This window comes from Panthera onca, chromosome A3 (genome assembly GCF_046562875.1).
Source record: "Panthera onca isolate mPanOnc1 chromosome A3, mPanOnc1 haplotype 2, whole genome shotgun sequence".
Classification (NCBI taxonomy): Eukaryota; Metazoa; Chordata; class Mammalia; order Carnivora; family Felidae; genus Panthera; species Panthera onca.
In genome coordinates, this window is record NC_138341.1 from 41,198,691 (window position 1) to 41,216,465 (window position 17,775).

The 17,775-nt window shown below is 43.1% G+C and overlaps 1 long non-coding RNA gene across 1 annotated transcript in view; it reads left to right on the forward strand.

The window, feature by feature from the left end:
• Positions 1–15,647, forward strand: part of LOC132693760 (uncharacterized) — a 45,547-nt gene extending 29,900 nt beyond the window's left edge. Inside the window, exon 3 of the long non-coding RNA XR_009616936.3 lies at positions 15,046–15,647. This is a non-coding gene — a long non-coding RNA (uncharacterized LOC132693760). The remainder of the gene's footprint in view (positions 1–15,045) is intronic.
• Positions 15,648–17,775: the final 2,128 nt, after the last annotated feature.

Sequence of the window (17,775 nt, forward strand, 5' to 3'; positions counted from 1 at the left end):
AACCAGAGTCTCCTAACAGAGGTAGAAAAAAACGAAAATTTAAGTTGAACTGTTAGTCAAAATTTTATGGAGTAATCTCTTCTTTTTATGCCATACCTCCATATACCTCCTCCTCTGGTGAACCCTAGTAGCAAAGCCTGCTCAAGCCACTGTTAAACCCAGTAGCTTAGTCCTTAGGGACAGACGACCTCCTGTAGATACCTGCTTTATTCAGGCTTCCAGAAATTGTGTCACTGAATGCCTATCAAAGCTTAATGATTTAACTTAGCCCAGTTCTTCCTTCCAGTCTCTGACTTACCCACAACATCCCAGTCCAGGAAGTTTTTGCTAAGAGTATAACTGAGCAGGGGATGGTGGGCATTGGTGGGGCGGGGCAGGGGGTGGGGGGAAGTGGTGTCTGAGGGTCTCAGGTATGGGTGAGAAGGTTTAGAAACATGTTAGGTTTTATGGTTTCCTAGGTTAAAAAAAAGATTCTATGAACTTCTCTACCAAATTTTTGAAGTTGAATATACAAATAGTTCATCCAAAAATCAGACCAAGAGTCTAGGCAGATTCATGATTTAAAAAAATATATTCATAGAAAAGTCAATAATTAGATTTCTTGAAAGAAGTTAACAATCTTCAGGATATGGAAGAAAACTATGGTAGACAATAGCTATTAAGCTTTCAGATATCTTCAGCTAAATTAATGAGCATATTTAGACAGCATTACAGTCTGAAAGGCACATTTAAGGATGTCATCTCATTGAACCTTTGTACCACCACCAAGAAGAAGGTCTTCAGAGAACTATTTTATAGATGAGTAAATTGAGATAAATAATAGCTTGCCCAAAGTCACATAATTCAGAGTGGTGAAAATAGGCCCCTCATCCAGATGCTTCTATCTCTGGATTTCATATTCTTTTGTGCCCTTTAAAAGGCAGACTGCTGGACAGGACAGACCATTGATCTGAGCCAGTTCGGTAGTTTTTATGTACAGTGATGCCTCATTAATCTCATATTACTGGGGAATGAGCTGTTCTACATAAGTGAATATTTCATGTAATTGAAGCATTAAGCACTAAAGTTTAACATAAAACTTAGCCATTTTGAAGGGAATCTTTCTGGTTTGTATTAGATATTTTTGTTCTGTAGGTCACTTCCTGTGCCAGCCCCATCTTCTCTGTCCCCGGTGTTGTTTGTCTTTTGCAGAGCCAACCCTGCCCAGGCCTGGGGCCAATGAAACCATGCGCCTGGGTGTGCATGGATAGTCCCTACCTCTGTGGAAATGGGAACCTGAATTTGGGCTTCCATTTGCTTATTGAAATGTGGACAGATTTAAGCCTGAGGGCCTTCATGATCACTGAGCTGTCACTACACAGTCTCACACCATCATGTGCCTGGACAGCAGATGTTATTGAGGGTTTTTTGTAGGCATCTGCTGCTCAGTTATCTATTTGAGACTATGGAGACTGAAGTACAGGCTGATTATTGTGTAGCAGAACTGGAGGCCCAACCCATACTCTCCACTGCCATTTTACCCAAGATAGAGCCATGCTTCAATATTCTTGATAGTTTTGAGTCTCTTAATTAAAGACTTGTGCCTCCACCTTATGTCAAGAAGCACACACCCCAGAGTATCTTCACTGTGTCTCACCTTGCCCTATTGGACATGACCCCTTGGACTTTGGTGGTGGCTCAGGTCATCTTGGGTTTGTAGGTATGGTCAGTTTTCCATCCTCACACTATGGTCATTCTACTCTTTAGGTGAAAACTTCAAGCAAAACCACTGGCTTGGATCAGGCTATTTATGACAATCTGATTTTATTCTTAAAGTCACTTAAAATTTTTACCAAGATAATTTTTTTTTCTTTTTTACCAAAATCACACAGAGTTAGAAGGTTTTTAAAGGAAAACCAACAGGGGCACCTAGGTGGCTCAGTTGATTAAGCGTCCGACTCTTGTTTTCAGGTCAGGTCATGATCTCACGGTTTATGGGTTCAAGCCCTGCAGAGCCTGCTTGGAATTCTCTCTCTCTGCCCCTCCCAGCTCACTCACTCTCTCTCAAAAACAAACAAACAAACAAACAAACAAACAAACAAAAAAGGAAAAGCAGCAAACCAACCAACCCAGAAATCCCCTGCTCTACTCCTTCCTAAACTCATGCTAGTCCCTGACTTATCAAATTTTATCATTTTACACTTTTTACTGGTTTTTTATTATGAAGATGAGGGCTTTGCATCCTTATATAATCCAACATCCTTGCTTTCCCTCATATTTTTAAAATAGTTTGATAATTATATCAAAGTTTTAGTTAAAGCAATGTTCAATGTTTGCCTGATTTTCTGTCTAGTGTTTTGTGATTACATTTCCTTTCTTGTTCAAAATGTTTTGCTTCCTAGAATTAATAATTATTTTCTCCACCTACTTATTTGTCTATGTTCTTATCACCATTTATTTTCAGACTTTCCAGCTCCAATGACTATCATTTCCTGTCCAGCCCAAAGCATCAGGTTTTCTTTGTTCTTGGAGATGTTCCTCTGGGAGTCCTCTGTCCTCCTGCTCCTGTCTGACCAAGCTGTGCTCCACACACGCCGTACAGATGTGCTCCCGGCCCTTCTAGTTGCTTCTCTCCTGAGATGTGTTTCTTGTCTCCCAAATCCCACCTCTTTCTCATGCTTGGTATACGCCCTAATTTCAATAAGCACATCCTTCAGTCATTTCTTGAGAAAGCACACATGAGACACATCTTCTGAGACCCTGAAAGTGTTTTTATGTATTATTATCTCTTCACACTTAATTGGTGGTTTACTGGATGTAGAATTCTGGGATGCGAATATTTATTCCGAATTGATGCTGTTGTTCCATTGACGTTTCACTTTGTGTTGTTAAGTCAGGTGACATATTTACAGTCGATTATGTGAACTACTTATTTATGAAGATTTTAGTATCTTCTCTTTATCCTCAGTGGTCTGAAATTTTACATCAGTGCAACTTGACATGGTGGTTTCTTTATGCATTGTGCTATACATTCCATAGGCTCTTCTAGTCTGAATATTTATTTCTCCCAGTTATGAGAATATTTTGTGCATCCGCATTTTGATAATTTCTTTTTGTTTCACTATGTTTTATTTTTCTGGAACTCTATTACACAGTGGTTAGACTTCCTGGGCTGACTGATACTCAAATTTCTCTCTATTATCCTATTATTTATCGGTCTTTTGGTTCAGCTTTCTGAGAAAGTCTCTTGACTTTACATCCCAAAATTTTATTGAACTTTTTCTGTTGAATCTTTTATTTCAGCTATCATCTTGTCAAATTTTAATGCTTCTAATTTTTTTTCTATTTCTTAAAACATACAGCATTCTGTTCTTTTTGCCATGAAGAATATTTCCTCCTATCTCTCTAAGGATATCGGTTACATATGTTCAAAGTTTTCTTCTCCCTTCACTGTCTTGATTTCCTCTGAGTTCCTTTTGTTAGTTTCTTTTGGCTTTTCTTTTTCTTTTTTAATGTTTATTTTTGAGAGAGGGCACGTGGGGGAGGGGCAGAAAGAGAGGAGCAGAGGATCCAAAGGGGGCTGTGCACTGACAGCAGCAAGCCCAATGTGGGGTTTGAACTCATGAACCACGAGATCATGACCTGAGCTGAAGTCAGACAATTGACCAAGCCACCCAGGCACCCCTGGTCTCGGTTTTCCTTATTGGAGGCTTCCAATAATACTTCCAATATATTTGGTCTGTTTTTATTGGAGCAGATGAGTCACTTTTGTGGGGGAGAAGCAAGGCTTGTCAACTATGATGTGGCTGGATGGGGATCCAGTTGCTCCTAGGAAAACCCTACATGAGAGTGTAGCATCTGTAAATACTGAGCGTCAGTATTTAGAGATCTTTTCTCTGGGTACGTTCTGTTTCTCCAGATAAGAATCCTCCAGTTTCCTGCCTTGTCCCAGTGCCTCTGATTTGAGTCTTTTCAGGGATCTGAGGCCTGACCTGGCTGACTTCTCACTAGCTTCCTTCTGTGGTCCCTTGCTGTTCTGCTTTATCAGCTCTAATCATTTCATTTGATAGTTTCTGGCCTAGAATTGTTGGCTGACATCTCTTGTCCACTGTGGATCTTTTCCTTTCTCTTTTTCCTTGTGGAAATCACATACACAGATATCACTTCACTGTCATTTTAAGTAGGGTATTGGGAGGGAAGCAGAGATAACACCTGTGTTCAGTCTTCCATGTTGAACCAGATGTAATCATTTGCTATCTCAATGAGAGCTTACTGAACTTAGTTTAAATTTCCTTTGCTGTCTTGGCCACCCACATGGATATTAACTGCAGTGTGTACAAGTCTTTGAGAGGCTCTTTAGGTGTGTTTGGTCATTTGAACCTGTACTAAGTGTTCCCTGACCACTGTACTTAACTGTATCTGCTTTTTGTAGGTAGTACTTTCATTCATTCAATCATTCATTCATCCATCCAAATATTCATTCATTTACTATTCATTGTGCATATACTATGTACTGGACACTGGGTATACAGCAATGAAACAGATAAAGTCCTGACTTCTTGAAGTTTTCTGTTCTCCCCTTTGGGCTTTCACTTCTTATCATTGTCAGCGTTCTTTCCTGTTTCATCTAATTTTCCCCTTCTAATGTGTTGTGAGCCCAGCAAATAGAGCAATCAAGTTACTAGGCTGGTGTAGGAAGGAAGAATAAATTGATTGTGAGCATGGGCCTACCAGGTTCTGGGAGGCATAAAGTGTATGGACTTTGTAACATCGACTTATGCTTTTTATGGGTTCTTTCTTTCTTTCTGCCCTACTTTTGATTCATGGTTGTATTTTTGATAGTTAAAATAGTCAGATAAGGGGCTTCTGAGTATAGAAATTGTTTAGGATCATGGAATTTTAGAGCTGGGGGATATCTTAAGGGCACACAATAAAATCTTTTTATTTTATAGTAGCTCATGCCTAGAGAGGTAAAAAGAATTGCTCAAGGTCACATGGTTAGTGATTGACTGATCCAAGGCTGGAACTGAGATCCTTGGGGGCTTTGCATGAAGAACTGCTCAGATTTATAACCTTAAGAAGCATGCATGGAAAATTAGCTGCGAGTTCAGATAGTGGGGAATCACGCCAGCGATGGGGCTCTCTCTTCTGAAGGAGGAACGTGGATCTCATTAAAATACCAGGGTATCTTCAGCTTGAGCCAACCCAAGGCTGGGACAGGAGGAGGTTTAATATCCACACCCCTCTTATGTGTAATGTAATTACATTTTCACTTCAGCGTAACTGGAAAAAGAGCTTGAATTTACACTGCACACGATTTTTACATGTTTTCTGCTGATCACTGCTTAACAAGGTATTTCACAGGAGAGGTTTGTTAGCTTTAATAGCCCTTAAATTACTTATGGCAATTACCTGCCTCACTTTCAACTCCATGGAGGTTATTAAAATGCTCTCATGGCAACTGTAAAGAAATATAAAAATAGGTAAAGATGAAATTATACTCTTTCCCTGAAGGCATTTTCTCGGAATGTATTTGCATTGCTTTTATACAAGGGGATGCATTTAGTTCGAGATAAGTACTCTAACCACTGAGGCTTAATCAACCTAAAAGCAGACGTATCTCATTTAAGAAAATTTTTTGTCATCCCACCAGGTTTATTCCAGTGCTATCTTTGCAGAGGTAACTGAGAAATATTTTGGTTGAGACCTAATAAGCATTTGTTGAGCCTCTAGCATTAGTCAGGAACTCTACCAGATAATGTCACATATGTTATTTCATTTGAATTTGGAGAACCCCTGTGAGTAATGTGATATTATACCTATTTTACAGATAAAGAAACTTAGGCTCATAGAAGTGAAGTGAAAATCATAAGATCACATAGCTAGTAAGTTTAATGGATGGGATTCCAATTCAACCTTGATTCCAGCATGATTTGTACAGTATCACAACTACCACCTACTAATTCGATGGCCTTACCTATAAACAGAGCTACTTCCGGGGTATTGTTTACAGGTTTCTGGGGAGGTGTTTTCTTCCAGCCGATCCCTCAAATTCTATCACTTCTTGTACTCCTGTAGGCTAAGTGTTTTCTTTCTGGGATTCTCTTGTGGAAATCAAAATGTAAGTTACGAGTCTCTAACTCCTAATGCCTTGCTACTCAAAGTGTGATCTGTGGGACAGTAGCATTAGCATCACTGGGATCATGTTAGAAAAGTAGAATCTCAAGCCCCACCCCAGACCTACTCAGAATCCACATTTTAACAAGATCCCCAGGTGATGTACATGCACATTCAAGTTCTAGTATGAGGGAGTTTGCCAGAGACTTCTGTTCGAGGGTATTGATCATTTGGAGGAGTGTGGAGGGAGGGAGAGAGAGAGAGAGAGAAAACTCAGCAGAGGGGAGAGGTCTACTTCATGGAAGAACTTTGCATATTATTCCTATCCACATCACTATGATGTCTGGGACCTGCTCTAAGTAACTAATATAAGAGGGAAGTAGTCAGTGCATATGCATGCTGTAATTATTTCCTTATAATGCCTGTTGTGATTTTTCCTTAGAAACGGCCTGCAGCATTTTCATGTGAAATGGGTAGAAGACCTCTCCAAACTATGCCTGCCTCACATTTACTTTTCATCCTGTCTTCTTCCTGAGCTCCAATCTCTCTGTGACTTATTTCTGAGCATCATAACCCAACGGTCTCATAGAAGCTTGTAACTCAAAATACCTAACTCCAACCATATCACCTTTCCTCCTCTCCTTCTACATGTGTATTTTTGCTAGTGGCCAACAGTGACATTTATTTATTAATCCAGTCAGTCATTCTGCAAGGAGTTATTATGCAGGTGCTATGAATTGGTCACTGTTGACAATCCTGTTTTTAAAGACTGACACCCTACCAGGGCAGATGAACACAAACACACAATTACACTGCAATGTGCTAAGAGTTAGGATTAGGCTACACTGTTCAGTTCAGCATCAATTAGCCACATGTGGCCACTGAGCACTTGAGATGTGGCTGGTGTGAATTAAGATTCCACTATTCCAAAGAGCTAGAATGAAAAAAAAGAGAATGTAAAATATCTCAGTATTTTAGAAATATTGACAATATGTTGAATTGATACTCTTTTGGATATATTGGGTTAAATAAAATGTATTATTGTAATTAGGTTCACCTGACTCTTTTTTTAAAATCCAGCATCTAGACAATTTAAAATGACCCCTTGGCTGGCATTTATACTTTTATTGGCCAGTGCTCCATATGGGTTCTGGAGTGTAGTAGAACCACAGAGTGAGGGAAGATTTTGAAAGGGTGAAGGGGCAATAGGAGTTCTCCAGGTAAAGGAGGGAATTCCCTATGGCTTTAGTGACCAGGAAAGCAGTTGAGTTGAAAGGGAATTATCAGAACTATTGCTTTTCCATTACCAGCAACCACATAGCAATGGAGGATGATGGGAAGCTTCATGATGTGTCCTGCCAAAGAAGCAGCATTAGCTCTTCTGCCAATTCCAGTATTGAATTGAGCCCTGCCCCTGCCTGGTTGTCCCACTGCAGGGCTTTCTGAAGAATCACCCTCACTTTCCTGCACTCTCCTTAAAGTGGAGACCATGTTTCCAGCTTCAGGCTGCAGTGTGAAAAAATGAAATAAAATTCATTTCCAGCTGCAGATTAAGGGCTAAGGATAGTTCAAGGTTTGTGTGTGTTGTTCCACTGTGTCTGCTAAGTGGTGACTTAAAATCAATTATAATCAAATGGAAAGAGGCAGAAGTTGCTGATTCCTGTGACTTTAGGGCAGGACGGGGGAGGCCAGGATTTCTCTCTCTCTCTCTCATTTTTTCCCCTTAGGTAAAACCTGACACTTGAGATCCCAGGTTTCCCGTGTAGATGAGACTTCTGAGGTGTGGCACAGTTACAGTACATGGGGAACGTCTACCCCAAATCTGTAACAGGACTGTGGACTCGCACGTGGGAGGGAAGGCCCATCTCTCGGTAGAGCATCGTCTGCCCTCATTGTTGCCTGTGGGTCTATTCATCTCTTTTCTGTTTTGGGAAAACACGGGGTCCCCTGGGAGGTTCCAGGACGACAAAAGGCAAAAGGATGAGACGGGGGCCAGAGACCTACTTAGCCTTCCAATCGGTGTACTCTAGATTCGTCTTTCAGTTTGAGAGAAAGACCCTGTAGGGGAGAATAACTTGAGATTTTACCTGTAGACTGTGAGCTGGTTCTAGGCAAAATGTGAAGTTTATTCAGTAAACAGGTATCAAATCATTTCCCCATGCCAGGCACTGCTTGGGGGTGGAAGAAAAGGAAGAAGGAAAACACCATAATTCTGTGAGATAGGTATTTTTGTCTCTATTTGATGGATGAGAAAACTCAGGTTAAATTCTTTGCTCCAGATGTTCTTAAACTCCAGGTCACCAACCAGGGCTTCGTAGTCTTATCCTCTCCAAAGCCTCTCCCTAACACCTTCTGCTTAGTCTCTCCATTTCCCCTCTGTTGAAGTTCCAGGGTAGTTAACCTGACAGGGAGGGATTGAGAAAGGTGGAGAGGACAGGTTCTGAGCACCCCCTTCCTTCTCAGTGTGTATTTTGAGGGGTAAGGGATGGAGGTTAAGTCTTGAGTGAGCAAGTTTAGCAAATCCTGCCAAACGCCCTCCTCCAGACAGCTGCTTTTTTAGGTGAAGGGAGGAAAAACTGCTAACAGCACAACCCTCTTTATTTTTATTCTTCTTTCTTCTCTGACTTTGCGTCTCGGAGACTGACTACAAATATGTTTATGATATAAAGTAAAATTTCCTCTAGTTTATCATATAATACACCATAATCCCCATCCTCCAGGCCAACCAGAGCACCTGGAGAGCACACAGTTCTTCTGAACTCCGGCTGCCAGATGTCTGAATCCAGCCCTGAGAAGTCAGCTTTGAATTTCCCGGAACCAAACTGTGAAAATATCAGACATATAAGTAGAATAAGTTTATACCTTTTTGGCTGATAAATATTTATCAGGTGTGTGAGGTATTTTTGCTGAAACCATCTGGTAAATCTACCTCTCCTCTCTATTCCTTCAGACATGCCAAGGCTTAATGCCTGAAGACCTCTTCCAGACTGGATATTTATACCCACCCCCACCCCCAATTAATATGTTGAAGCCCTAATCCCTAATGTGATGGTATTAGCAGGTGGGGAGGGAATTAGGTTTAGATTAGGTCATTAAGGTACAGCACGTGATGAGATTAGGGTCCTTATAAGAAGGGGAGACACTGGAGCTCCCTTTTTCCTCCATGTGAGGACACAGCAAACAGGCAGTCATCTGCAAGCCTGGGAGAACCTGACCACACCAGCACCCTGATCTCAGACTTGCCAGCCTCCAGAACTGTGAGAAATAAATGTCTGTTGTTTAAGCCACCCACTCTCGGGATTTTGTTGTGATAGTCTGAGCTGATGAAGACAAGACCTAAATACCATGTCAAGGTGAGCATGAAGGAAAGGAAGGGTTCAACCATCAAAGACAAAAGGCAGCTAAGGAGGACTACAGAAATTGTCCATTCTGCCCATTTTTTGACATATGTGGAAACTGAGGCCAGAAGAGGGGAACTGGCAGAGTAACGTACCAGGTGGTAGGTGAGGCCAGGCTGAAAGTGGGATCTCTGAGGGCTGACCCAGCTCTGTCTCCGGGAGAGATGGAAGGGGGCTGCCTTCAGGGAGGTGCTTCAGGTAGAAAGCAGAGAACATAGAAATCTCATAGCCGCTTTCATCAAAGATCTCAGTCCTTGCTTTGAGCTAGGAATGCTGTGATGTGTGGAGGAGATCACACAGGTGTAGATGGAAATTTGGTATTCAGCTCCACACTCCACCACGGAAAGGTTTTGTTACCTCAGAGGAGGCTCTGAAATTTTCTGTACCTCCCTCTCCTTGTCAGTGAATGAGGGGCCTGTTGGACTTGCTGGATTAAATCAGGTAAGGTGTGGAGAGACAAGAGACCCTCTGGAGAATCCAAATCAATACCACACATGAAAACAAAGCAGGCTTTGAAACCTCTGAGTTCACAAAGGAAAGTTTCTTTGCTGCTAAGACAAGTTAGAACAACACAAAAATGGTTAAAACTAGTTCAGGAATTTTCCTTTTTCCCTTCAGATAGTTTTGGCATTGGGAAGGGATTTTCCCATAGTACCTCTGGGCATAACTGGATCATTATGAGGAGGAAAGAAACATGAAGGTAAACGGGTTTGCCTTCTGTTGGTTGTTAATTTGGAAAGCTTCTTTTCACTTTCTATCCTGGCACTGAGGACTCATGCTCCTGACTGCTCATGGCTACCAAATTGAGTCCACTCTTCCTGAGACTGAGCTGTCATTCTGGAACCTTCCTCCTTCCACCCCAACTTATGTGTGCCTTGTCTACCAATCCTCACCCTCACCCCCATTCCTTCACAGCATTAGACACAAGTGCTTGAAGCTGGTTAGCTAGCTAGATCCTGTTCTTTTGTTGTGTTGGATATCAATGATTTCCTCACAAGAGAGGCTAATGCTCTGTGGTCTGGGACAAGTAACTTACCACCTTGAAGCCTCCATACTTTAAAAAAATTTTTAATGTTTATTTATTTTTGAGAGACAGAGACAGACAGAGTATGAGCATGGGAGGGGCAGAGAGAGAGAGGGAGACACAGAATCCGAAGCAGTCTCCAGGCTCTGAGCTGTCAGCACAGAGCCTGACACGAGGCTCCAATCCATGCGCTGTGAGATCATGACCAAAGCCGAAGTCAGACACTTAACCGACTGAGCCACCCAGGTGCCCCAGAAGCCTCCATTTTTTTTTTTAATCCATGAATAACTGGGCCTTACTCTACCAACCTAAAGATGGTTGCAAAATTCAAAACCCATGTGAAAGGGCCTTGTCAAACTGTAGCATGCCTTAGAAAATGTAAGATAGCGTTATTAAGTACTTTAAAGAAGTAATTCTCTGAGCTCATGTCATGTGAAGGGGAAGATACTTGTTGGTAGTTGCCCACCCTCATTCCACCAGTGCACCTCCTGACTTGCCCACGTAGGCCTTGCGTTTGTCTGCCTGTGCCTAAGTCTTGCCCTACTCCTTTGTTTACCTTGCCTTTGTCTTTCTTTCTCTAGGGATGGGATGGGAGGGGGTGCCCAATGTGATCTAACCCTTCATGCATACTGACAGAGAGATGAAGCAATGACAAGCCAAAGCAAGTCTTACATGAGCAGAACCGAGAGCAGAAACAGGAATTTGTCTGCTAGTCCTTCTAGGAGCCTGCGTGAACGATGGACTGGACTATCTTGGGAGCAGATGCTGAACAGGACTTTTCAATTGCCCAGAATTGGCACTAGGGGTCCAAAAATGAGGGTGAAGAGGCACTAAATAAGCCACATTCTTAAGAGAGAAGTTAAAAAATGCACCCCCCTCTTGGCCCAGCCTTACTGAGAGGTGGCAGCTGTCATGGGCAATGTTGCCCGCTCCCGGCTGTTCAGGAGTTCATGGCTCTGAGAGGAGAGGACAACGGGGAGGGGAGAGAGTTATCAGTGTCCAGAACCTCAGGTGCTTCCCTGCTCTCCTTGCTGGGGAGAAGAAGGAGTGTATTTTCCCCTCCCTCAGGCTGCAGGAAGACAGGGGAGGGCTCCAAGAGTATCATGTGCAAAGACTTTAGGTGCCTGCAGGAAGGGACAGATGATGTTTCATTTTCTAGAGGGATATTCATTGCTGATCTGTTCCTGGCCATGTGTGCAGGGGACAAGAGTAAATATCGTGGAAAAGTCTGCATTTATGTTGTTTGGTGGGCTTTCGTCTGAGTAAAGGGAACTGAACAGAGGGGTCAGCAAACAGGGCTGCCAGAGGACCCTAGCAGAAGACACCGTTGGGTTCGCTCTGGTGGTGGTCTGCAGGGAGTGGATGATGGGGAGCTGGAGCTCCCTCTCCCACAGGGAACTGTGCTCAGGGAGTCTTTACAGCCTCCTCCAGGAAGGCCTTGTGTGGGGTCCCTATGGGAGAGCAAGCACTTGGTTTCCTGCCACATGGGGGCCAATCTCTGCCAGGAGTGCAGCTACAACCAACAGTGAGAGTGCTCTGTGAATCGCAGTTGAGTAGAGAGACATTCGAACCTGACCTCACCGTCCTGCACCCTGAAGAATGAAGGGGAAGGAGGCACCCAGTGCTAGACCAGGCCCTCCTCTCCTCCTTTGCTCCAAGAGTCAGGGTCCCTGCTCAGTCCAGTACTTAGCTGAAAGATGGACTGTGAGAAAGGTTTAAAACTGGACCAAACAAGTTGCAATAACCAGAAGAGTCCCCAAAGTTGTAAGTGTTCAGCTGTCGTTAAGAGGTCTGCTTTCCGGTGGGAAGGGATAGAGTAGTTAAAAACGAAAACAATTTGCCGCTTGCACCTCCCGTTGAGCTGTGACACCTCAGGAAACCACCTGCACTGAGGAAACGGGCAGTGGGAGTGAGACAAAATGGCAACAGCATCTTGGGTAGGCATTTCATTGCCCACATGCCTCTGTGTCCTGCCTTTTTCCCTGCTAAAGCACTGAACTTGTCCCAAAGACCTAGTATAATGAGCAGTCCACCGGAAGTGGGTTGTAGCACATGGAACTATCAGCGTGACTTGCCCCTGACATGTCCTTGGCAGCAGCAGTAAGAGGAATAAGCCCTGAGGTCCCAGGAGTCCTCAGAAATGTCTATGAGTCGATGTCCTGAGGTCCTGCTCAGAAAGTCACTGTCCAGGCCAGATGTGAGGTCAGTGGAAGCCTCCAGACTTCTGCTCAGGGATCGGCTGTCAAATAGCCCTCCTGGTCTCTTGATCTTGATATAAGCACATGTGTAATTTTGCAGCCCTTGAACTTCACTTGTCCTTCAGAATGATCCGGCTGGGAACCCTTCCCATTGTCCCTTAACCAAGGAGCAGCCTTGAGCGGGCACCATTGTCTGGCTCTTTTCCTTATACTTCATTTTTGGTTGCAGCCCCAGGAGCGCCACCTTGACAGATTATCTTGAAAGGTGTTAGGGGACTGCAGGCCACAAGGTGGCAGCAGAGGACTAGCCTGGTCAGAGGCTACTGGCAGACCAAGCTGGGAGACCCCATGGGGGTAGGGAGATGGAGTTTCCTTATCACAAGGGCAGGTTGGAAAGGAAAGGGAGTGAGCCAGCATTTTAGGGGGCTGGGACATCAGTTCTAACAGGTGTCAAAAGATTTCAGGATGGTGTTGAGGTGAGACTTAAATAGAAAGTCTAATAATCATGTATTGAATGCTTACTATGAGCTCGGCTCACTTCTTAGAACATCCTTATAATTATCCCTATGCTACTGAAATAGAGGTTCAGTCAGATTAATTAAACTACTTGTCCAAGGTCACACAGCTATTAGGAGCCAGGAATAAAAGCAAGTCTGTCTAACTTTAAAGCCCGAGCTCTGAACCTGTGTGAAACAGTTCAAGTGTCAGGATAGACCAGTGGTTCTGAAAGTGTGGTCCCGGGACCCCCAGTATTGGCATTACCTGGTGACTTGTTGGAAATGCAAATTCTCGGGCCCCACCCCAGGTCTACTGAATTAGAAACTCTGAAATGGGGCTCAGCGTTCTGTGTTCTTAAAAGCTCTCTGAGGGATCCTGAAGCCAGTTCAAGTTTGGAAACCACTAATGACACTAGTCCAACCTGCTTCAATGCTGGGCTGTGGCTTTCCTTTTGGGAGCACTTCTCACTGTGTAGTCACTGCTCTGACCTGAGCTGGAATAACCTCACTCCTGAGTTTAGGCCAGCTGGCCCCAAAAGATAGTTATTTTAGGGTTGTCCCAATTCTGCCCCTGACTTGCCAACATCTCTTTCTCTCTCCTTCAGCTGTGGGGGAAAAAAATCTTTGTGGAACTTGGAACTTTTCTCTTCATTAACATGACAAACAGGCTCCCTCTATCAAGGGCAGCCGGGTGAGACTAGCCTGGAATTTAGAATCTCCTTATAAATAAAGTCTTAGCTTTAAGCATTAATGAAAGACATGGGATCTTTATGGAGCCATTCATTTCTGATCTTGCCAATTCAGTAGCCAGAGAGTGTCTTCTGTCTTCGCCCCTGCCACTAATTATGGAACTCTGCCCTGATGTGCGGTAGTTCAGGTTCTTAGCAAAATCATTATTCATCTAAAAATATTATATAATATGTAAGACTGGAGGAAAAGACTCCACATTGTTAATACTTGTGTGGCTAGCTAGGAATTTCTAGGTGATTGTAACTTGTTTCTTTGTATCTTTATTTGTTTTTAACTTTGAAGTGTGTATAACTTTTTCAGGAAGAGAAGAAAATAATAAATGCTGGTTTGTAAATGAGTCTTTTAATCTGGAAGATAAACCCAGTGGAATGAAAGTTAGGAGCCTGAAATTCCTGATGGGGATGATTTGACTAGGGAAGAGCTGTTTGAAATTTTCGTATGATGATTTATTTTATTTTATTGTATTTTAATTTTAATTTTTATTATTATTATTTTTTTAGAGAGAGAGAGAGAGATGGAGCATGAGCAGGGGAGGGGCAGAGAGAGAGAGAGACAGAGACAGAGACAGAGACAGAGACAGAATTGGAAGCAGGCTCCAGGCTCTGAGCTGTCAGCACAGAGCCTGACACAGGGCTCGAACTCACAGACTGTGAGATCATGACCTGAGCTGAAGTGAGATGCTTAACTGATGGAGCCACCCAGGTGCCTGTTTCATGTAATCATTTAAAGAAGATCTCATTAATTTTCACTTTCTTCATGAAATTTGTGATCACATCCATAGGAGATAGGAGCCCTTCTGTTGAGGCTACAAAAGGACATTACATTAAGGACAATGTTTAGGAGAACAGAATGTTTACGCGGAGTTTGAAATACCGTCGACATTCTCATTTACGTGCCAGCAGTTGATATGCTTATTTTACACTTTTCTTACATATTCATTAGTCAGATCATAGGTAGTAACTCTCTGCATTAGCTCTTATCTCTAGCCTTGGAATCAGATTGTAAGATATATCTGTCTATCAAATACACCAGTATACCAAGTATATCAAGCTCTAAATATTTGCAAATGTTCATCCTGACAGATCCACAAATCCTGTCTCCAGGCTGAATCCCACACATTCAATGGGCTGGATGTTTGGTGCTGCAGAAGAACCAGAGCAACAAGATCTACTGGAGTGACCACCGCTCAGAGAATGGGCTTCTGGACATTGCAAAACTTTTTGGAAAACAGGCAGCCCTGGGGAGGAGAGGATATCTTAAGGGCAGACTCGTTCTCCAAGCGCCCTTCCTCTGATGTCCAAAAACCACTGCCTGGCCCTCCTCAAAGGCAAGCTGGCTCCCAGACTCCCATTGGACCTCAGGGAAGCCTTTGAGGACAGAGGGCCACAGCAATAGCAGTTTAGTACAGACCAGCTGACCCCCATGACCTATGCCACTGAGGAACCCCATGTTCTTACCAGAAGGGAGAGTGGCTCCTCAGAGTCTGGGGGGAATGAGCAGCAATACTGAGCCCTCCGCTACAGGACTCTGGGCACCTAGAACCCAAGACTGAAAGATGTGTATGACTGAACAGCATCTCACATATACACTGGCCTCTTGGTTACCTCCCTCGTTAGAATATAAGCTTCCTGGAAGCCAGACCTTGTCTCTCAACTCCAAGGTGGTTTCCTCAGCATCTAGAACATAGTAGACAGTATTCAATAAATGTGCACCGAAGGACTGTGTGAAGGTTATCATAATCGCTATGTTTATGGCATGCGTTGACACTTTCATTAAGTTACGGTACTTTTCTAAACATTCAAGCAAGTGTTTTCAGCAACAGCATGTAAGAACTCCAATAGCCAGTGTGCCAGTAGGGAACATCTACAATGATGCTGAGAAAAATTTTCCTTGGTACAAAAACCCCATGGACTCTTTACATCTAAGAACTTTAAAACAGTGGTTCCAACTTGTTTATTTGGTTAGCAGCGAGCTCTTTCTTCAGTGGAGATCTGAGGCAGAGACCCGGTATATAAACAAGATAAAAGTGGGGCTGCTCCGTTCAATCTGGAGTAAGCGGAGCAGGGGGGAGATAGGAGTCTGAGCCTGGCTGCCTTCTGTTGTTTCCTCCAAGGAATCCTAAAGCAGCTCCCCGCAATGCCCAGGATAGTGGCTCTCAGCCTTGGCTGCATATTAGAATAACCAGGCAGCTTTAAAGCCCCAGACATCCAAATCACACCTCATGAGCTGCCGATGCCTGGAGGGGAAAAGGGCCCATTATGCTCTGGTTCCATTGGTTGTTTACTGCTCTCTTGAGAGCTCACACGTGATTTTGTTTGATTTTGCCTTTCTTTTAGAATAGTGTTGAGAGAGCGTAGAACTCAGAATCAGAAAGAGCAAGGATCAAATCCTAGGTCTACCACTTTCTAGTTTTCTGCATGTGGACTAATTACTTGAATCCTTTATCTACAAAATCCATGAGAGGATAAAGTCTATCAGAGCAGTGGTAGCACCTGTCTTGTTTATCAGTATATCTAGTATTGGCACACAGGATAATCAATAAGCATTAGTTCAATTAATGACTAATTTATTAATTATTCATTGCCACAGAATGGATTCAATCTAGGTTTTAAAGATTCCCAACACTGTGCATGTAGTAGGTGATCAGAAAATGGTAAGCACTGTTATTACCTGGCCATCTCCTGCCAGATTCTCCTGCACAGAACCTAGGTCTACTCTGAATGCACCCTCTCCTTTCAGGGGGCAGTTCACGGGCAAACTGGGCTCTAGACTCTTGATGCAGAGGCAGAGCAAAGAAGGAAGAGGGCATGGGATGTGGATGTGTTGTTCCAAGCCTGCTCAGGGGGAAGAACAGACCCAGGGAAGGAACCATCTCAACCACAGAAATGGGAGCCCATTCACTCATTTGTTCAATTCATTCTTAATTACCTTACTAGGTTTATCCTCACTCTGTAGCTTTTTCTGATTCCTCCTGGCAGAATAATTAGTCCCCTTACCTGCGTTTCATGTCATTCTATGCATATCTTTGCTGTAGCTCTTATCACATTATGTTGCTGATTCTGCCTGTCCCCTATAATACTTTATGAGCTTGTTTGGAGAAGAGATTCTTAGTCACTTATCTTTGTATCTTCAGTCCCTAAAATAGTACCTAGTACCTAGCACCTAATAGGTCCTGAATTAGTTTTCTAAGTTAGATTAAATCATTGAATATGCTCTACAAGAATGCTTATTCTAGAGACTGGAGACACTACCACTTACCTACATTTAGACTTGGTTATTTCTTTCCCCATCTTCGACAATGTATGTTGGATTAATCTGTGTATGCTGAGTGTGATTACAAGAGTAAAAATCCTCTAGAAATTGCCATTTGTGTAGGGAATGCAGTGGTACTGCTCATAGTTGAAAATGAAGTGAACGAATATTGTGTACAGAAAAGACTTATTCTGTTTAAATGGAAAGGTGGTAGCTACACCCATCTCTCTTGCAGTGGATGTTAATGGGGAAATTTCTCCACACTGCTACTCTTTCTTCCTATTAAGAAAGCTTGACTGCCGTAAGTCTAGGTGTCTCTCCATTCCCATATTCACTTCAACCCTGAGCAGGTAGAGTGCTTTTTCATAAACCAGAGAAGAATAACTAGGCAGAAGTAGCTCAGCTCTTCCCATCCTTCTTGAATTTCCTGAGTGTAAAGAATGTTCTTCTCTGTTGCTCCATTCTGCCAGTTTGGCAGGGACCTATCCTGTGCAGGGAGGCCCGCCGAGGCCTAGTGTCACCTGTGACAGCATGAGGAAGTCTGTCATCATCCCCTGGGG